We start from the raw sequence: 23,331 nt of genomic DNA, 5'->3' as shown, positions 1-23,331 counted from the left end.
CATGGGGAACAGAGAGCTGAGGCAAAACCAGAAAGAATTAGTCCCTGTAATGTGTATTACAACCCCTATGGTAATGTCATATTGTGAGCTAATCTTAGAAAATTAAAGTAAAACATTTAAATGTTTTTAAACTGAATATTATATACAAGTGAACAAAGAAAGAATAACTAGAGACTTCATAAGAATAATACTAGAAGTTAGAAAAAAAGCAACACAAAAGGGGGCTGTATGTTATCAGCCAATGTGTGCTACAAAGAGGTAAGGAAAACACTCCAGAAGTAGTGTTTCCCCAAAGAAGCTGATCTGCCTGTAGCATTGAGTGCTCCACAATTGTCTGCTGGTCACATGAGTAAGTTATACAGTATTTAAACCTTAAAACTTAACTAAAATGTGAATAAGTCAGAATTAAAAGACATGGTAACTTCAGGAATCATGGGAAGAGAGATACTCCATGTGAAATCTGGCCAAAGCCTCTTGCCAGCTGAGAAGCAAGAATCCACACAATCGGCACTTGCTTTGACAATGGTACTTGTGGAAATATTACTTTTTATATCTAATTTATACTAAGATAGCAGTGAGCCAGACTTAAGGTCAGAATATAGTTGACCTTGGGTGTACCCTCATTACTTTTCTCAGACATTTTTTTTCTGAAATCTCCAACAAAATTAACTTTGTTTACAGTAAATGTATTCTACATTTCCACATCCCTGTGATCTATTTATCAACTGTACTCTTATCACATGTTCTGCAGGAAGCTCCCTATGATCTAACTTAGGCTCCTTAGTAATCAGTCAAAGGTGATAGCATTAAAACTACCAAAATCATATATGTGTGTCTAATGACAGTGAAGTGTTTCAACTATTAGAAAAGGCTACATTTACACTGTCAAATATGTCTTGATTTTGTGAGACTCCCTGAGGAACCCCCTCACTCAAATCCCTGGAGCAACGCGACCCCAAACACCGCCAAGACTCGAACTTGATGCAATCAGCAAGAGGCTTTTTATTCCAGCTAGCTGGGGCGAGACTCATATCCCTTGCAGGATTAGAGGAGTCTGGCCCCGAGCAGGGTCTTAGGCAGCTTTTTATTTCTGTGCAGTTCCTGGGGCAAAAGGGAAGACTGAGGTAAGGGGAAGGTAAGGGGTGGTTTCTGATTAGTGCTGGCTCTCGCTAGGGTTCAGGGGCAGGTTAGCCACCTGGCAGTTGTTTGTTACTTTTTCTCTGCCAGGTTGTTCTGGTCTCCTTGTTTCTGGGTTCTGGAAGCTGGTGTCCCACTGAGTTCAACCAATGGCTAAATTCCCACAGTACAGTTTGAAAACTTAATCTTACAATGTATTCCTAATAACTTCTGTATTAGTCCAGAGTCACAGAACTTATGGAATGTCTCTATATATTAAGGGAATTTATTATAATGACTTACAGTCTGTAATCTAACTAACCAAATAATGGGCAGCTGTAAATGGAAAGTCCAAAAATCTAGTAGTTTCTCAGTCCCACAAGGTTAGTTGTTTCACCTTGTCTTCTGTACAACATGGAATCTTGCAGAAGTAGGATCCAACAGGTGTGCTGGGAAGTAAGTGCAAGCAGGCAAAGTAGAGTGAGTCTTCCTTCTTCCAACATCTTCAATGTGTAAACCTGCAGCAGAAGGGTGGCTCAGATTAAAAGTGTATACAGCCACGCCTGGATCTAGAACTTGCTTTGTACCAGGCTGAACTTGAACTCAGAGATCTGCTTGCCTCAGTCTTCTAGGATTAAAGACATGTACTACATTGCCTGGGCCTAAGCTTTTCGTGGCCAGTATGCCTCAAAATATCCATGTCAAGATCTGTGTCAGAAGCCTGTGTATTCCAACCTCAATATCACAGATGTGTCCTCCATTTCTACATTGTAATCCATTCCAGGTGTAGTCAAGTTAACAACCAGAAATAGCTTAAAACCTATATTTAAAATGTTCTTTAATAAATTCCAGCACTGATATATACTGGTTCACTGTGAAATTCTGTTCTGCATTAGAGTGAAGGATCTGTTTTTTTCCTAGGCTGATGATAAAGATATGCAAACTCCACAAGCTGTTGCAGGACACAAAACAGTGCTATAGCTCTGCCCCTAAAGCCAATAAAATCTGGACACAATTGTGCATGCCTGCAATACCAACCCTTAGGAGGCCTGAGACAAGAGAATCATGAGTTCTAGACGAGCATGGGTTACACAGAATGCACTAGACCACACCCAAATTGTCCAGAATGGTTATCCCAATCTCTTTCTTCCCTAGATCATCATTCATCCTTAGGGGAAATGTCACATGTACTGCTGACTTCTATCCTATTATACATAGTCAGATACAATACTACATTCTAGGCCTTTTAGCTCATCCTCATGGTAGCAATGAAAGAGTTTCTATGTAGTCATATCTTTTAATTGCGTACCTAATGTTGGACTGATCAGGCTGATTGTTGCCTAGAAAACTTTTGCCAAATGATACTGTTTTAAATGTGCTGATAATTAACCTTTTGGCATGAGCTTCCCCAAAGTCTGACCCAGGTTTTCATTCTTACCTCTTTGTGAGATTCCCTTCCTTGTATACAGGTACACCTTCACCTTATAAAGGACACCTTATAAAGGACAAATTTATTTGGCATATTGTTTGAAAGAGGTAAAATCTCATCATGGTAGGGAAGCATAGCAACATGCAGCAGGAATGGAATGAGTAAAATGAATCCTAGAGCTCACATCTTCAAACACAAGTATGAAGCAGAGAAAGCAAACTAAAAAAATGGCACAAAAATTTTAATCTCAAAATCACCTTCAGGCACACTGCACCTCTGTCAAGTCCTCCATGGCTGAAAAAGGGACAGCATGACACAGTTCCTGCCCCTGGATCAGAGCAGGGTGTGAGCCTCCACAAGTGTTGACAGTTGCTAGGTATAAGGCTTGTTTGTATAACAATGTACATACTTTCAGGTTCCTCCTTTGGAGAATACTCTCTCTATTCAGGCTAATAACTCTGTGATAATTAAAAATAACACAAGTCTGGGAGGCAAAAATGTGTTCCTCAGCAACATGATAAATGCTTTGACCTTCAGGATAACCCTTAAGGCTGTGAAAAAGGTATGTGGAAAAAACATGAGTTCAAGAATATATAATTTCTCATCTATGTATAATATAAGGATGCAATATAAATTGTAGGAGGGGCTTCGTGGAACTAAAAGAACAGAGACAGCTTGACTAATGAGCCAACTTGTCAGAGTTATTAAGGAAAGAGATTTAGGGAATTGTGATCTCAGGCAAGATTCCACCCAGTTATGTTTATTGTTTGTGCATACAAAGGCAGGCAGAAGCATTGGACTGAGAACGGGGTCCATGATGGAGGAGTTGGAGAAGGGACTGAAGGAACTGAGGGGGTTTGCAGCCCCATGGGGTGGGGGGAACAACATTGTCAACAAGCCAGACCCCCAGAGCTCCCAAGGACTGGATCACCAATCAAAGAATAAACATGGAGGGACCCAGGGCTCTTGCTGCATATGTGGCAGAGGATGGTCTTGTTGCACATCAGTGGGAGGAGAGGCCCTTGGGCCTGAGGGGGTTCTATGCCCCAGTGTAGGGGAATGCTAAGGCAGGAAGGTAGAAAGGCAGAAGTGGGTGGATGAGGGAGCACACTCATAGAGCCAGGGAGAGGGGGGATAGGATAGGAGGTCTCCAGATGGGAGATCTAGAAAGGGTAAAACAATCGAAATATAAATAAAGAAAATATCCAATAAAAGAAACAAAAAACAAAGGCAGGCAGATTTCTAAGTTCAAGGACAGTGTGGTGGAACAAAGCAAATTTAGGTCCAAGCATGGTAGGAGTGATGATCTCAGAGCCAGACCCCACCCAGCTTGCTTATTGTCTGTGCTTACAAAGGCACACAGATCTCTAAATTCATTTGCTATGTTAAGAAAATGTATTTGCTGTCTTTTTCTAAGAATCAAGGGGCTAATTCACAAAATGCTAATTTGTGTGATAATTTAAAGGGAACTTCTGGTAATAATTGAATTGATATGTAAATAAAAGACTGGGATTCAGTCTTCAAGAACTGAGTTATCTAGATGGCTAGAGAGCTGTCTCAAGCAGAGCACAAAGCTGTCAGCTTGCACCCATCATTAACATCAAGTTGTTTCTTCAGTCACTCCCAAACACCCTTTCCTCAGGATCCCCGTTCCAAACTAAGTTTGGTCCCTGTCATACATCCTAAGCCAGTGACAACAACTGGAAAGCAAGTGTTCATGTATCTGAGCATACTGGGGACACTCTGATTCAGACCACTAAAGAATACAAATATACTCACAATATTTTAATAAAATCTCTAACATTTCCTTATCAGTGAATAACAATTTAAAACCTTTTTTACATTTATTCATTAATTGTTGTGGGGAATGAAACATGTGTGTACCATGACACATAGTACATGTGTAGAGGTAAGAGGACAATTTGCAAGAGTCAGTTTTCTCCTTTTACCATGTGGGAGTCAAGGATCTAACTCAGGTTGTGATTCTTGACTGCAAGTACCTTTACTTACTGAAACATCTAGCCATCCCAGAAATACGTATTTTAAAATCATGTAAAAATTAATTGAATTACTTTCTCAACTGTCAACCAGGTCAAAGGCAGTTTGACCTAGTTGCCACTCATGAAACATCTCTGCTCAATGTATTTCAAGAGCATCTGGCATTTAAAAATCCTAGTTAAGCCAGCTGCGGGACCACCAAGAAGCCTCAATAATTACAAAAAGATTTAACTCCCACAGAGTAGGTTCTCAAACTGACATGATTGACTCAGAATTTTTTTTAAAGTTCCTGGGATATCATCAAATATTTTGAAAATTAACAGCACTCTCCTAAATGACCATGATCAAAGAAGTCACAGAGGACACTATAAAATGTGTTGAACAAATATTAAAGAAGAAGATGTTTTATACACCCAACAGGCAAATAAATAGTGTTTAGACAGAAAATTAATTAAATATACTAAAAATATAAATTAAGATCAATTTGTTAACCTTTAATCTTTAGGCTTTAATGTTACTATATTCATTTATTTACTTATTTATTTATGTGCACAATCTGTGCATGTGTATTTATGTGTATGCACGTGTGAGTATATTAGCATGCATGAGCACACATACTGTGTACATGCACATGGAAATATCAGAGGGCAACTTATAGGAGTGAATCCTTCCACCATGTGAGTCCGGGGGCTGGGTGCAGGTTGTTGGGCATGGCAGTGCGCATCCTTTCTTGCTAAATAATCTTGCTGACTCCAGGCTTTAGTCTTTACAAGCATGCAAAAGAACAAATTAAAGAATGAAATATGCATAAGGGAAAGAAATGTTAAAAATCAAAAAATGCTGCTAAAATCAAAACTAATTCTTGTTTAAAATCATTAAACAGATTAATCCCTATCTAGGTTCAGCACTAAAGGTACTAAGATCAACTGATATATATCTGGAATTTTAAAATGACATTGCAGACCTTATAAACACCAAGCATATGTTAAACAAATTTAACATTCAACATAACATATTATATGAAAAGCACAATTTTCAAAACTGAAATCAAACAATATTGTGGTAAAACCTCTGATGTATATCTGTTAAAAAACTGAGATAGAATTGAAATGTTTCCATCTTTCAGACCACAGGAGTGTCATGTATAGGCTACAAGTAGTGAAAAAGAAGTTCAAAACAGATGAGAAAATAAAGCTCTTCTACAACCATTAAATTCAAAGATGATCTAAAAACAAAGTCAGAAAATAACACCACAAAAAGAGGAACCAAAGAACTATTCAATATCTTTTATGACCACAAATACAAAGAATTTCAAATTTAAGGAACCAAATAAGAAAAAAAAATCTTATCTTGAGCAAGTGGCATTTGTTTCATAACTCCAAGGGACTTTAATGATTAAATTTTCTTACCAAAATAAAAAGAGGAAATACAATCAACCTAACATATGAATATGTCTACACCAAGTATCCAAATTTTTATTTAAATAATTTTCTTGACAATCTAAGAGGAAAATCAAATTCTTCAGTGCCAGAAGACAGCATTGAACAGCTACAACTAACACTCAAATTACCAGCAAAAGGTTATTTTGTCCAGATATGAGAAAGGTAAGGAAAGCTTGCTCTCATTACATCCATTCAGAGCTCTGCTAGAAGGTCTAGTTATTATAAATAAGAGAACAAGATAAAACAAAAGCACAAAACAGAATGAGAAAAATATTCATCTTTGGAGACAGGGGTGTTAAGGTTGGTTCTCTCTCTCTCTCTCTCTACACACACACACACACACATATATATATATATATATATATACACACATATATATGTAGATAGATACATAGATACATAGATACATAGATACATAGATAGATATCACTATGTAGACCAGGCTGACCTTGAACATACAGAGAACATGCCTGTTGAGTGAGTACTGGCATGGGGTTAAAGATATGCCTCAATGGCTGGGCAGTGGTGGGGTATGCCTTTAATCCCAGCACTTGGGAGGCAGAGGCAGGTGGATTTCTGAGTTATAGGCCAGCCTGGTCTATAGAGTGAGTTCCAGGACAGCCAGGGCTACACAGAGAAACTCTGTCTCAAAAAAACAAAAAAGAAAAAAAAAAAGTATGCAGCAACATGCCTGACTAAAGTTAAAGTCTTAAAATAAAGTTAATATAGAAATCTACAATACTTGTACTAGTCCTCAGTGAATCTACTAAGGTCTCAAAAGTGCACAAGAATAAAGAGTTGTAATCCTATAGACTTTAAATTTTTAATACTACTGCAAATAGCATTAAAAGTATGAAATAATTATAGATAATTTTAAAACATCTAAAACCTAGGAAGCAACACCTGTAAACTGCCATTGAAACGTTTTGAAAAAGCCTAAGGTAGTGAATTGCCATGTCAATTTATTGGATCAGGATTATTAAGGCTCAATATTGTCAAGATGTCAATTCTCCAACATAAAACACTAACAGTTTTAAAGCACTGAAAAGCAAACTACCTAATATATATAAAAATTTTAAAGATTCAGAAAAGTCAAGACATTAAACAAACTTGAAAGTTTATAGCACATTCTTTCAAAGTTAAGATGATTTATATCACTTGATCTCAAGACATTAAAGAGATGTGGCATGAAAATAATGATTTTTATATTTGTCATTGGAACAATATTGAGTCCAGAAATGTACCTATCTTAAGTAACAGATGGTTTGTTGTGGTCTCCATGTGAAATACTCCTACGAGTTCATGTTTTAGAGCACTTGGTCATCAGCTGGGTGTCATTATTTGGGGAAGTTAAAGAACCATACATAAGAGGTGAGGCCCATAATATATTAATTTGAAAATTAATATGACCAACATATCCTAATCAATTGAAATCCAATAATATGAGGAATTGGAAATTTGTTGATTGTCATCCAATGATCTCTCTATTTTGTTAATTGGAGAAATAGGTTCAACATTGTACAATCTATATACACTGTCAGCTTGTTTGTTTATGACAGTGTCTTGCTGTGTACACCATAAGGGTCTCGAAATCTTGCTTCTCCTATCTCAGCCTCTCTATTAGTAGTATTGTATTGTTTATTTCATGTTTTTGCACTATACTTTGGTTTTCAGAACAGCTTATATATTTCAAAAGTATTTATATACCCAAAAGAAACATAGACAATTAACTAGGGAGGTTGCTTGTAAGAGAACAACAAAGAGTGAGACTGAATATTTTCCTTGACATTTGTAACTCTTGTATCAAGTTTGAACTTTAAAAGTTACTCTTTCTCTGAGATGAATGCTTTTCCAAATTATCACATATAATGAACCAAACTCTTACCCTCATCTAATGTCTGTGCCACCCTCCAAGCAGAACCATTGTTCATTGAAACAGTTGGTGAATGACTTTATGGATAGACCATCTTAAAACCTACACCATTTCTTAAATGAATGTAACCTATTCTCTGTGGGCTGAGAAGGAAGTCACTCACTCAAGTAAAATAGCTTTGACCATAGCAGGAAGTCTGTATCCAAAAGTCATGCCTACAATTCATTTATTGGTACAGCAGAACTATCAACTCTCAGCTTAGCTACGATGGAGGTAAAATCCTTTGGTGATGTGAGAGTCATTGAAATACAGCCTTATTACAATGAAACCCAATGTCTAAAAATTTTTCTTATTTTGGGCTTGTACCACAGTAAGAGCCAAGATTTTAAACTCTACTAAATACAAAACAAACAAAAAGACTTTAAATATTCATGTTCATTTAAGAAAATACTAGTCGTGATGTATCATTTTTAAGTATACAGTTAATATGTTTGGAGTTACTTAAAATTTATATTGCGAAAAATGTATTTTCACTATTGTTGTAGATGAGCATCTGCATAAGACTGTTAAATTGATTGTTGTTTTATATTAAACAACTTTTATAATACTTTTATTGTTATAAAAGTATTTTATAGGAATTTATATTTGTATTTTAAGGAATACAATGAAAAGGGTATTGTAGGTATTGACGGGGGGGTCTATGGGAGGAGCAGTGGTAAAAAAGGGAAACAAGAATGTGATTCAATTCTATTTAATTAAAATATGTTTTTAAATGTTAACAAATTCAGATAAATTGAAATCATGTAACTTTTCTCATCATAATGCAATAAAAGCTTTAAAAAAATGGTTGAAGGAGAGAACTAAAAAGAAAGAGAAAAATCAATTAAAGTTTAAATGAGTATAGAGTATAAGTGAATATAATTTATATTTGTTTACAACATAATAAGTGCATTTCATGGCATAAATATACATCCTTTGAAATTCAAACCACCAAAAAAAAAAAAAAAGAGGTGAGGCCCAGCTGTTAGACAGGGCACTGGGAAGGGCTCATGAGTCCTACCTTGGAGCTGGTCATCTCCTCCTCTATGACGGCTGAGAGCACCTGAACTTAGGCTACAGCCATAGGCACCAGGCCTCCCAGCCCTGGAAACTAAATAAATCCTGTTCCTAAATTGCTTCTTGTCAAGTGTTTGGTCACCAAAATGTTAAAAGTAACTAACACAGTTTCCAAGTGAGTTAAAAGGATTTTTTTTAAAGTTTAATTATCAAATTACTCTGAAGCAAGCTATTATGAGAATTAATTCAAAATATATTGAAGTCAAGTAAAAGCCAAGGAAGTTCTATAATCTTCTAGAGGGATTATTTTAGTAAAATAGGAAAAGAAATTTTAAGATTCGGAAACCATAAATAAAAAGAGAAATGTGGTAAATTGAAATTCATGACAATAAAACTTTTGCTTCTTAAAAACTACCATTAAAGAAAGAAGAAAAATTATATTTGTATAACTGGCAAAGTATGTATAAGAACGCTCACCATCACTAGTCACTGGGAAAATGCAAATTACAAATTCAAGGAGAAACATTAACATAACACACTACAATTTAAAAGATGAACAACATCAACTTTGCCAAGAATGAGGAACAAATAGAACTTTTATACACTTCTGGACAAAAGATAAGGTGACATGTCATTGAGGGAAGCATTTTGACAGATTTATTTTTATACAGTTCACTTTGAATAGTTAATATTCTATTCTAGCATAGTTTATGGATAAGTTCTTCTATATGAATAAATCATCCAGACAAAGACATATAAGAATAATTATAGGAGCTTTAATCAAAATTATCCAAATTAAAAGCACATAAATACCTTCACTAAGCACTCTACAGAAGAAACTATCACTCAATGATAGACAGAAATGCAAGTTCTGTCAGGTAGGAATGATACTGGTCCAAGTGGGACAGACAACAAAAAGCATGTGTCTCATGACTCTACTTATATGAAATTCTTCAAAATAGAAAATTAATCTTAACCATTACCAAGTGGGTCACATGTTGCCTAGGACCTACTGTAGAGAGAAGTTTGTTAAAGTGTTATAGCGAGCTGACCTAATAGAGGTTGCATAGCTGTCAAAATTCATCACTATATATTATTGTTTCTGTGGTGGTATCTCTTTTTTGAGACAGGGTTTCTCTGTGTAGCCCTGGCTGTCCTGGAACTCATTCTGTGTAGACCAGGGTGGCCTCAAAGTCAGAAATCTGCCTGTCTCTGCCTCCCAAGTGCTGGGATTAAAGGTGTGTGCCACCAAGACATTTATCTCTTTTTAAGCTTCTTTGTCACAGCACTGTCTTTCTGGAACAAGGGCTCATGCCTTGAATCTATCCTTCCTGAGCCAACAATTCTTCACTTTTGTCTTCAGGTTTTGGGATAACTAAGATAGTGAGCAAGGTTTATTTGTTTTTGTTTTTGTTTTTTTAATTTTTTATAAAAGAATATCTGACAATAAGATGCTAGCTGCGTGTTTTTCTTTTCAAAATACATTTCTGAGGCAGGCAAAGAGAGGAGGAGGCAGAGGAAGCAGAAGGGAACACATATGTATGTGTAGGGCAGTTACTTATATGCAAGTGTGGTCAGACGGTGCCTCTATGCTCTCCTCTATCACTCTCCATCAATTCCATTGAGGCAAGATTTCTCCTTGACCCTGGAGCTCACATTTTCTCATCTACACTGTCAGTCATTCTGCTACCATCTCTACCTCTTCCTCAGAGCCTGGCTTGCATTCTTGCATGAAATATAAGATGTGTAACATCAGGATTGAAACTCTGCTTCATATGATTCCACAACCAATGCTCTTCACTGCTGAGTCATTTCTCCAGCCTTGAGCTTTTTTTCTGTGGGATTGGAAAATAGTTCCTTCTTTCTCCTAGCATTGGAATTTTCTCTCATTTTTCTTATAAACTTAGTATCTAAGTCTTTTTAAAAGAAGAATGCACTGGTACATTTTGTTTAGGCACACCCTGCAGCTATGATCCAGATGAACTATAATAATTTGGAGACAAATGTGGTACCCTAATGTATGGGGGTTAAATCTAAATGACTGAAGAGAGTTTACTAAATCTGGCACCTAAAACATCTGGAGAAACCTAGACTCTTCTAGGGTTGAATAGTAAGAAAGGTGACTAAGTGCACCAAAAGACAGCCTTGATGGAGAAATAATGCCAAAATCAGCAGCCCTTGCCCAGATGCAGTGTCTATATATTGTGATTCTCCTCAAATATTTTACACAACGATCAAGAACAGTTTCAAAGTCATACACATCTTAAAGGTCCTTGATTTAATTTAATAGTGAATGTGAATAAATGCAAAAAGGATTGAATTACTTGTTACTGAGTAGAAATGACAATGCGTGTTCCATGTTTGTTCTTTGACTTTGTAGACTGCCAGGTGCAGAACTAGATATTTCATAAACGCATGTACAGGTACTCAGCAGCATTCTAAAACTGCAAAATATTATAAGGCACGAAATAGAAACAGTTCAACCTACAGATAACAAAATTGTTAAGGATCTGTCTTCAGGTTATGGGCTAGGTAGTCAAGATTTCAAGTCTTAGAAAAACTGAATCTACTAATAGGGTACATTAGAGGAGGCAGAGAAATAATGGTAAACTCAATTAAAAAATACTATTTTTTGGATTTTTTTTTATATTGGGGTTTTTTGTTTTGTGTTTTAGGCAAAAATTCCCTCGACTACATAACTCATTGGAAATTTAAATGATAAATGACTGCATGTTGCTTCTCACCTCCCTTTCCAAATTTATACTGTCCAGCATCCCAGCAATGGAATGGTACCTTTCATAGTAGGCAAGTCTGCCCAGTTCAATTAATTTAAGCAAGATAATCCCACACAGGCATACCTATTTTCCATTTAGATTCTGTAAAGTTGATAGATAATACTGGTCATTACTGGTTTCCAGAAAAGATTTACATCTTCTGTTGTTAGCTATAGACAAAGCTCTTCTTTAAAGGCTGCCAAATGTCCTCCCTTCTGACTATTTTGAAGAAGACTGTTCATAAGACGCATACACAAGTAAAAATAGATGAACTGCTCTAGAAGCTAAAATCTGACCACCTTTGCACAGATACTTGAAAAATATGTATTTAAGTATTTATTTAGTCATGACAAAATGAAAAGTTTCACTAGTAAAATTCACTTACTCATATTTAAATTTGAACAGAATTTATTAAATCCATTGGGTATAACATTTTATTTTAAATATTTGAGTTGTCATCAAATTGCACTTTTACAAACCAGGAAACCAAATATAATCACTTTGAGATGTAGAGGGAAAATGTTTGAATTGTTTAATAAAATATATTACTGGTTCCCAATAAATTACACTGTGCCATGCATTATTTGCTTTCAACTTTTTTAGTTAACTGCATTATGAAGTGATTGGCCTCAGGTCTGGCATATGGTGTTGTCTTAGTTAGGGTTCCACTGCTGTGAACAGACATCATGACCAAGGCAACTCTTATAAAGACAACATTAAATTGGGACTGGCTTACAGGTTTAGAGGTTCAGTCCACTATCATCTAGGTAAGAGCGTGCATCCAGATAGGTGTGGAACAGGCAAAGCTGAGAGTTCTACATCATCTGAAGATTGATAGCAGAATACTGACTTCCAGGCAGCTAGAATGAAGGTCTTTAAGCCCACAGTGACACACCTACTTCAACAAGGCCACATCTCCCAATTGTGCCACTCCCAGGGCCAAGCTTATACAAACTATCACAGGTATGGTCCTCTAATGTCAACTTTAAAGATAAATGTGAACCCAGAAGAGTGACCATTCAATTGTTTCATTTTTGGTTTGATTTGGTATTTGTTATTGTTGTTCACTCAAAGGTGATAACTTTGTCAGGAATGGTACCAGTTATCTGTGAATATCTAAATTATTTAGCATTATTTTCTAACTTACTTCTGTAATCCTTAAGACCTGCTGTAAAATGGCTACTTGATTTCATAACATCTCTACTTGCCTAGCATTAAGGATAACTTCAGTCAAATATATTGGTGGATAGAATTCCAAGTATAAAGGAAAGTCAAGGTATTCCTTCATATGAGGTCTTCTGAATGAGTGTCTTAAGGTTTTTGTTGGTTTGGTTTAGTTTGGTTTGGTTTGGTTTGGTTTGGTTTGGTTTGGATTGGTTTGGTAGGGATTGGTTTGGCTTTATTAGCCAATTTGAAAGCCCTGACTCTGCCCTGCAAGGTTATTCTCTGAAACCATAGAGGCAGGTTACAATGAAAAGAGGAAGTACCGTAATGGTTGCATAAAATACACAAGAGCTCTTCCCAGATGACTCCTGATATCCTATGATCAATTCCACTGTTTTTTTTTTTTTTTTTTTAAAGATTTAGCTTCCATCAGAATCACCTGAGAGATCACTAAAGGCCAACTACTCAGGAGGACATGGACATTTTTACATCTTTAACAAGTTTCTGTTGGCATTGGGACCACACTTTGAGAAATCTTAATAAACATATAGGATTCTATGGTTCTACAATTAAACTTAGAGTTGTCAAAATCAAAGATGTTTATAAGATTTGTTCAGTTTTGTTTTGCTTGACTTCATTTTATTTTTATTTTTCCTTTTTTTCTTTTTGTGCCCTAAACCTATAGTGATGGTAGGATGCCAGTTGTAGACTCATGAAAAACTTTTAATGCCTGTGCATCTTTCAGTCTTAGACATCTAAACAACAATGGGAAATATAGGCTTCATGACTACCCTAAAATAACAAGTAAAACAATATTATGTAACATATAGTTATCACAGTTCTATATGCTAAGAAGCACTAGTCACTGTCAATTGCTTCCATTTTTGTTTCTGTAATCTTGGGCAGCTGTAGACAGTAACTTCCTAAAGTTTTGTGGCAGAATATTTGGTGATGATAAACTAGCCCTTAAACCCTGTCTTACATAGCAAGGAACAGTCATTAAACAAAGTCAAATATATAACAGATATATTCTATACAGTAGCAGCTGGTTTCAACAGCTAACATCTAAATGAAAATTGGGAACTGAATGAAATTAACACTTTAAAAATATAAGAAAAAATATAAGAAAGCTGGGCAGTGGTGGCACATAACTTTAATCCCAGCACTTGGGAGGCAGAGGCAGGCAGATTTCTGAGTTCGAGGCCAGCCTGGTCTACAGAGTGAGTTCCAGGACAGTCAGGGCTACACAGAGAAACTCTGTCTCAAAAAATGAAAAAAAAAAAAAAAAAAAAAAAAAAAAAAAAAAAAAAAAGAAAAGAAAAATTTAAAATGTGCCTACAAAAAAAAATAAATGTATTCATAATTATACACAACATAAACTAAAGTAAATAATAACTAGGATATATATTTGATTAAATAGATTCAGAAGAGTAATGGCAAACAAATTCTGGAAAGATTAAGAATAATACAGTAAGATAAGAGGATATTAGTCAAAAAGTACAGAATACCCATGATATAACCCACAGACACTAAGAAGTTAAACAAGAAGAAAGGCCCAAGTGGGGAATGCTTCAATCCCACTTACAAGGGGGAACAAAATAATCATGAGAGGCAAAGGGAGGAAGAATGGGATCTGGGTAGAAGAATAGAGGGGGAGGGGGAAAGGAGAACATGACAAGAGGGGAGACAGGAGAGAATCCCAGAGAACCAGGAGAATGAATGGAGATATGCAGCTGCCAAGAATGGAAGGTCAGGGGTTGGGGGTGGAGGGAACCTTTAAGAAGTCCTATAGACATGGGATGTGTGAGGCTCCCAGGACTCAGTGTGGGTGACTTTATAGCTGAAATGTCCAAGAGTGGGGAGATGGAACCTGAAGAGACCACCTCCAGTTGTTAGACAGGACCCCCAGTGGAGAGTTGAGGACACTAACCTACCTTCCAAATTTTTGACTCAGAATTGTTCCTGTCTAAAAGAAATGCAGAGACAAAAATAGAACAGAGACTGAAGGAATGGCTGAACAGTGTCCAGCCCATCCCCTGGGCAGGCACCAAACTCTGACACTATTACTGATGCTATGTTCTGCTTGTAGACAGGAGCCTGTTATGGCTGTCCTCTGAGAGGCTCTACTAGCAGCTGACTGAGACAGATGCAGATATTTACAGCCAACCATTGGATTGAGATCAGGGACCCTATGGGAGAGTTAGGGGAAAGATTAAAGAAACTGAAATAGATGGCTACCCTATAGGAAGACCAATAGTGTCAACTAACCTGGACTCCTGGGAGATCCCAAAGACTAAGCCACCAACCAAAGAGCATAAGAGCATACTAGGGCTGGTCTGAGGTCCCTGGCTACACAAGTAGCAGAGGATTTACTGCTTTGTCTGGCTCCAGTGTGAGAGGATGTGCCTAATTGTGATGGTTTGTATATGCTTGGCCCAGGGAGTTGCACTATTAGGAGGTGTGGCCTGTTGAAGTAAGTGTGCCACTGTGGGTATGGGATATATGATCCTTACTGTTGCTGTCTGGAAGTCAGTCTTCCACTAGCAGCCTTCAAATGAAGATCTAGAACTCTCAGCTCCTCCAGTTCCATGCCTGTCTGGATCCTTCCATGTTCCTGCCTTGATGATACTGGACTGAAACTGTGAATCTGTAAACCAGTCCCAATTAAATGTTGTCTTTTATAAGATTTGCCTTGGTTATGGTGTCCGTTCACAGAAGTATAACCTTGACTAAGACACTAATCCTGTAGAGACTTGGTGCCCCAGAGAAGGGAGATGCCCCCTCCAAGGGGCACTCTGTCAGAGGTGAATGGGTAGGTAGATGGGGTGAAGAACTCTGGGAGGGGCATCAAGGAAGGGAGCAAAATTTGAGATATAAATAGATAAAATAGTTGATTAATAAAAAATTTTTAAAATAATACATTAACCTTTAAGCAAAAAAAAAAAAAATTTTATGCAGGCAAGTAACCAAAACTACAGAATTCCTACTTAAATATCATATGGTTTTATTGTGATCAGATGAATAAAAACTATTAGATATTATCTCTTCCAAATTAATAAGGGTTCAAAATTAAATAGGTCGGGGAAGTTAAAAGTAAGAAGGCTGGAGTGAGAGAGAATGATAAGAGGAAATATTTAATAAAATAAAAAAATAAGATCACTATATTAGATGATGAAGATTGACATAAGATGATATATAAATGCTACTTTTTTTATTCATGTAGAAAAAAATTGAATTTTTTTAAAGATGGAGCTATATTTGAGAATCAGTATATAATCAACCTCATCCTGACATTTGCTTCCTAGAGCTTAGTCTACTAAAAACTAGTAGTTTGAATTAAAATATTGAAATTATTAGATGCTTATTCAGGAATGAGAGATTAAACTTATGGCACATTACCAAACTTCAGTAGATAATAGATTGGATCAGATATTGATAAAAAGACGAAAATATCAACCCATTTCTCACCAGACAGGGTGTAAAAAGTTATTCATGAAGAAGCTGCTGCTGTCTAATACACCCCGGAAGGCACACCCTCAACCTACTGATGGTTGACCAGAAAGCTGCAAGTTTCATATCACTAAAATAAGCAAAGAGCAGAAACAGTCTTATAAAGTTTGAGAACATTTTAAATTTTGAAGAATTTCTCCCCCAAAATTCTATACTGCTGTCACATAGTAACAGGGTAAATTTATTTGAACTCTCTGAAATTACTAGTTATAATTGGCATACTGTTGAACTTGTCATTCATTAGTGTGTTTGTTTCTATTTGCTGTAGTAATTGCTAATTGTAGTAAGTGCTATAATATTAGAACAACTCAGATTTATTATTTATTCCTGCCTGCATCATCTGCTAGGAAAGAGCCTGGATATTTCAAATCTTTTCAAGCAGAAAAGCCTATGTAACCTAGGAGTCTGTCATGTGTCTCACTGAGCTGAAAATCAAGCTGTTGGCTGAAATTATTTCATTTCTCAAAGCTCTGGTGGTGAGTTTGTTAGCTTGCACTTTCTAAAACCAAGATGCCACTGACATTTTAGGGATCTTCCTAGGCCAACTCAAGTGTCTCCAAGTATTTCTACTATCATTTTCATCTCTCTACCTGACAATTCACTTAGAAAAACTTCCCCGAGTTCATTGATCCCAGAGCAGTCATCAAGAATCATCTTCCCATATCAAAATCCTTAACTGAATCGCACTATAAAATCTCTTCTGTCTTTAATACAATACAATTACCTCTCAACATCTTCAGAAATTTGGTGCTAGCATCCTCATAGACACCAAAATCAAGAAATGCTCCAATCTTTTATATAAAATGATGAAGTACTTACCTATATGTCCATTCTCTTGCATATTTTGACAACTAGCTGATTTATAATACCTGATTATTAATGTTGCATGCTTATTATGACATACTGTTGATGGAATAATGGCCAAAAAAGCTCTCTTTCACTCTCTTTCTCCTCTGTCTCTGTCTCTGTCTCTGTCTCTCTCTCTCTTTCTCTCTCTTTCTCTCTCTCTCCCTCTCTCTCTCTTTGTGTGTGTGTGTGTGTGTGTGTGTGTGTGTGTGTGTGTGATCTGCTTTAGTACATTACTTACTTTCAGGGAACATATATGCAGCCTAAAATACAATGTGGTCTCTTTACTTACATTTTGTAATTCGTGGATTTTTTTTCTTTTTAAAACAATACACCCTGCAAAAAATGCAGCTTAATCCATATGTATTAAGTTCTTTGTTATAAAATATTACTGAATATAATTTGATTCTCACAAATCTTAACAATATTATTCTTGTTTTATAAACATTAACCCAATAGTTCCATTCAGTCTGGATATGCTGAAAGAGAATGCAATAAAGAACATGCTGAAGGACTTGTCACAGATATGGTTGTTTCATTTGGTATCCACATGAAAAGACAGATTTTATATGCTTTATGCTTTCTTACACATCATTTTTTAACCACAGAAATTTACCTATAACATATATGGCAAGGACAGAAAGGAGACAATCTCTTTTAAGTTTCTCAAATATTATATAAAGTCAAAGAGTATGCAAGGATAGTCAGGTACCAGTTGATTTAAAAGTTAATTCATTCTGTAACCTGATTATACAAATCAATTCTTTTAATTAGGGTAGATTGATGAAATCTAAGCATTCTGAATAACAACTCAAGTAAAATTATATCTAATTAATGCAGCTCAGAGAAGCTACCATAGTTCTTTTTTATGTTGATTCCTTTTTTGTGAAAATTTACTCATGAATAACTCAAATGAAATAATAGTCATATTCATAAATACAATGGCAAGATATACATGGTAAAAATAGAAATTTTATCAAAAGAGAGTGACTTTGTTACTACTTATTTTATAATAATGTTGGTGGTCCTGGACACAGTATAAAAGCATACTCCTCTTATACTTGATAAACGCTAACTTTTCTTTTGAAGATTAAAAAGATAGCTAAGAATTTTAAATTATACACAATTAAATTATAATCTATAATCACTATCCATTAAGTAAAACATATGTTAATTAGTAATTCTAAACTAATTGCAGGCTGTCACATGCATATGTATAATAAAAATTTCTTATTTTCATAATAGTCTATAATTAGATGTTTCACAATAGACTAGTGGAGTTTCAGGAGCCATTACATTGTGTGAGGCTCCTTCGTATTAAACAGCATTATACATAATTCAGGAAGATCTGTTTTCTTCCTTTGTACCATCAAAGATGAGTTAAAACTAAATAAAATCAGCCTGACAGTGGTGTCACAAGCCTTTAATCCCAGCACTTGGGAGGCAGAAGCAAGTGGATTTCTGAGTTCAGGGCCAGCCATGACTACAGAGTTCTAGGACAGCCAGAGCTACACAGAGAAACCCTGTCTTGAAAAACAAAAAACAAAAAACAAAACAAAAAACAACAACAACAAAAAAAACCCAAAAGCTAAATAAAATCAGGTTCACAAAACTACAATCAAATTTACATTAATAATTAGAGAAAATTTGGGATAATCTTCAAGTTGATTGTTGTTTTTCTGTGTTCATGTTAAAGGACTGGATCATAGAATAAGATGGAGCTTTTTCCCAGCCTAGCCAGTGATATATGTTGATTTGCCAAATATTCTGACAAAATAGTGGTTTAATTAGCTCTACTATAAATTTCCCAAAGACACCAAAACTTATTCTTCGTTTTATTGTTATATTTGCCCTTGAATAGAACTAATACAAGTGAAAGAAAGAACATGGTTGAATAACAAAATAACTTTTGGGTATATAGTGGTTACTCTCTTTTACTATAATTAATCATTCCATTCCTTTACATCTCAAATGATATGCTTCTTCCTCATTAATCTCACCTATCAATCAGATTCTATTCTTCAGTAGAATCACCTGGGAAGCAGGCCTTTGGGATACCCATGGGGGATTATCTTGATTAAGTTAGTTAAAGTGAGAGGACCTGCCCAGTCTAGGTGGCACATTGCTTTATTTCTCATACTGGGAACCTGAACTACATAAAAAGGAAGTGTGTGTGTGTGTGTGTGTGTGTGTGTGTGTGTGTGTGTGTGTGTGTGTACATTTAATAATAATTAGTGAAAACAAAAGCTAAGCATTTGAAAGAGAGGAGGAATATATGGGATGGGATAGTTTGGAGAAAGAACAGGTAAGAGAGAAATGATGTAATTGTAATTATATTAAAAATTAGTGATAAAAATGCAGGGTTTTTTTGTTTTGTTTTGTTTTTCTTTTTACAAAAAGACATGAGTTAAGCAAATTCATTTGTTGCCCTCTGCTTCTTGACTTTGGATGGAATACAATCCCCACCATGATGTATTAGAACCTCTGAATGTAAGCCAAAATAAGCTCTCGTATATTGGTCAGTTCTTTGGCCAACTTAGTACAAGCTAGAGTCATCTGAATGAAGGTAACCTCAACCAAGAAAATACTCCCACAATATTAACCTATTAGTGAATCCCGTGGGGCATGTTCTTGATTGGTGAAAGATGTGAAAAAGTTCCAGAACATTATGGATGATGCTATCCATGGATGAATCCATTGCAGCCTTGACTTTCCTTCATTATGGGTAACAATTTTAAGATGAAATGAACTCTTTCCTCCCAACATTGCTTTTGGTCATGGTATCCATCAACTCAAACCTAAGCAAACCTTTTCCGTAGGTTGCTTCTGTCCAGGTATTTATCTGTTCATTTAAATAAAGAGAGAGTAAAAAGTTACATCAGAAACCTGTTTGTCCTTTAATATGAAGTTTGTTTGCAAAAGAAATCTGTCTGTGAAATTTTTTTTCATCAGGATATCTGATGAAAAGCAAGGCCTGCTTTTCATATAGGATATGTATTTACCAGGAAGCTGAAATCTTGGGGGAGAAGATGGGTGCCTGGCACTATCAAACTTATAAAGCTACATTTAAGCATCAACATTATCAGAAATCTGAGAAAGATAGCTGGAATTATAATAGAATTATAGCAGGAAGTATAAACCAAATGTCTTTTGGATAAAATAAAATGACAGAGACTTTCTAACAACCTAGAAACCCTAGTAGGCTTCCATGATCTTGGTGGGCAGAGGTAATAGGTCTTTAGCTGTTACACTGGACAGAATTGCATTTCAGCTGCTGCACAGGACAACATCGGCCCTTGCATCCCAGACCCAGAAGGTCTGAGAGATTTTCCTATGAATGAGGAACTTGGAAAAATTGGCCTACCGTGACTTAGTTGGCAATCAGCCCAACAGTATCTACAGTTTGTGCAGGGCCCTAGCAGCAGGCAGGGTATGCAGCAGTTTTTCTAACTGTTTAGCCTATTCTAGGTCTGTGGCCTCCCTATCTGTCTTCTTTGGAGATCTTAGATTTGGCCCTTGGAGTTCGCACATCTATTGCAGAAAGCATTTCCATTAAACATTTTTTAAATGCCATATTCAGTGGATCTCTAAAACACTTGATCACAATCTATTAAGTATACCTGTTTCAAATGAACTATTTGTTTTTAATTGCTTGCTTTATGCTTAACCTTCAAAAAACATACAAGAGGATAAATAAAGCTATTTCTATAAATAAATTACATTTATATTATGACTATAAGCATAATTCTGAGCACATTTGAGAATATAATCATTTATAAGGTGACAATTAAATTGCATGTCTTAATTATCTTTAACAGTTTACAATAAGCTAGTATCTTTTATAAGACTAGGATTTGCATTTGAATCCCTGTTAGACTTAGCTTTAAAAAATAACAATTTTAAATTAAAGCTCTTTAAGTATTGAAATAAATCTTTAAATCACAAATACCGTTCATAGAGAGACTGGCAACTTCACTTTCCTGGTCCTTCACTTCCCATAATGCATTATTACTGAATATGATACTTTCTTGTATGACTCAGTTTATCAAAATAGCTAAAGCTTAACAAAGTGAGCAAAGACATGAGGCTAGATATATATTTTCCAGTCAGTCTCCGTTAGCCTGAAGAGACCTTAAGTGAGGAGATGCATTCTGTAGCCTCTTCGCCAGACTGTTTAACTATTTCTGGTACTCATTGCTGGGGCCCAAACTCTTAAGTCTTTTATTTATTGTTTTAAATTTCATATTAATAGAGACATAATTTAAAGCATTTTATAAACATTAAATGTCCCACAGTCTTATAAATTTAAATCAAATCTCTCAATCGTGGGCTTTTACATTATCAAGATATAAGCTAAGTACTCTATTTACTTCAAGAGGGGAAAAAACTGGCACAACCATATCTGGTCAAAGCAAACCAAACTCCAACAGTGCCAACAATTCATGGCTCAATATTTAGAATTCATTCACAATCCTCTGAGATCCTCCAAGGGGCCTAGGTCACCTATCTCACTCTGTCCTCAGCAGTACATACAGTCTGTCTTTTAGGCTCCAAGCAGATCCATTTTGTCACAGCTAATCTTGAAAACACATACAAAAGGATAAATAAAGCTATTCCAATGAATAAATTACATTTAAATTACGACTATGAGCATAATTCTGAGCACATTAAAGAATATAATCATTTTGTCACAGCTATTGTTCCTAGTGGAAATGGCACTGGCATTTCCAAAACTGCAATAGCTTCTCTGAGGTCTCTATAGGAACTCCAGACCTGCAACACAATGCCAAGCCTCAGGAGCTCTCCATGACCCCTTCATGCCTTTAAATCAATACAACCTATTTGACTCTTACAATGTTCAGGTCAGCATGAGATGTGTCCTTGTATGAGAATGTATTGAGGTACAGCTTTAAGACCTTTTTAAACAAGCATTGTTTTTAAAACATGTCTTTTATAATTTTGTTCTTAGGACAAGAGGTATCATACAAAAACCCATCCTAATCCAAAATATCTTAAAGATATGTTGTTGCCTCTTTAGTTGCTTTATACTCTGTCACAAAATCCGGTGGCATGCCTGGCATAGGGCAGAGAGGAGACTTTTAAGTAAGCATGCTTAGGTCTAGAGAAGGGAGAGCCGTAACCTGATTCCAGAGCCACCTCTTGAATAGCATTGAACAGCACAAAATAACAGGAATATTATTCACACACAAGAGATATATGAATCCATGCTAAACTGAACCCAGTGACCAGAGATCTCAGAGAGAAAAAAATTCTAATTCATGGCTACCTAAGCAGCTATAGCAAAACGTCATAGTCGGAGGCAGTGTCTGGTGGCCAATGGCAGCAGAGAAAGCAAAAGCCAAACCAATAAACATTGAACACAGAAAGCCCACACACTTAAAGGAGACAAGTCAGAAAACAAAATGTGCAGTGGCCACCATCATTCATATGTTAAAGTGAGCCTGTCCCAATTCTACCTTGGCTCCCATGTGTGCAACAAAAGTTATGGACATACCAGAAAGCACAGACCCATCCGGACATACAAACAGACAAATCCTTATGATGTTTCACTGGGACTGATCAATATTCATCTCAGCTCCCAGGATCCAAACAACCAGAACCAAACTGGCAGTGTGACATCTCATTTTTTGCCATGGATGTGAAACCTGTGAGTCCTGTCAAACCTCTCTTTGTCCCAGATCACAATCCCAACAGAACCAGTTGTCATAAAAGGTTACTGTGACTTACCAGATGAGGCCTCCATACATGCTCATTGTTTTTCTCAGCATGGTAGTTCACTCTGATAGTCCACAAAAAACAAATGTACACCTCAGAGCCTTGCAACTTCTCAAGGTATACATCTCCTAAGAATCCCAGAGTGAAGGTCCAGCTTTTTTTAACTACAATTTTATTATAATGATTGAGCCAAATTTGAATCAAGCCTTATTAAATATTGTCCAGGAGAATGGATACTGGTTAGGTTCATACCCAGGGTTCCCAGAGTATCACATTGAATTATATTAGACAGGGACTTACAAAGTCAAAAATCAGAAGGCTATGTACTCCTCACTTCTGTTGCAAGATATCTGATCACACTACCAACCCTAATATTGTGTTATTTAC

Source organism: Mastomys coucha, unplaced genomic scaffold, assembly GCF_008632895.1.
Source record: "Mastomys coucha isolate ucsf_1 unplaced genomic scaffold, UCSF_Mcou_1 pScaffold6, whole genome shotgun sequence".
Taxonomy (NCBI): Eukaryota; Metazoa; Chordata; class Mammalia; order Rodentia; family Muridae; genus Mastomys; species Mastomys coucha.
This window is presented reverse-complemented; position numbering follows the sequence as displayed.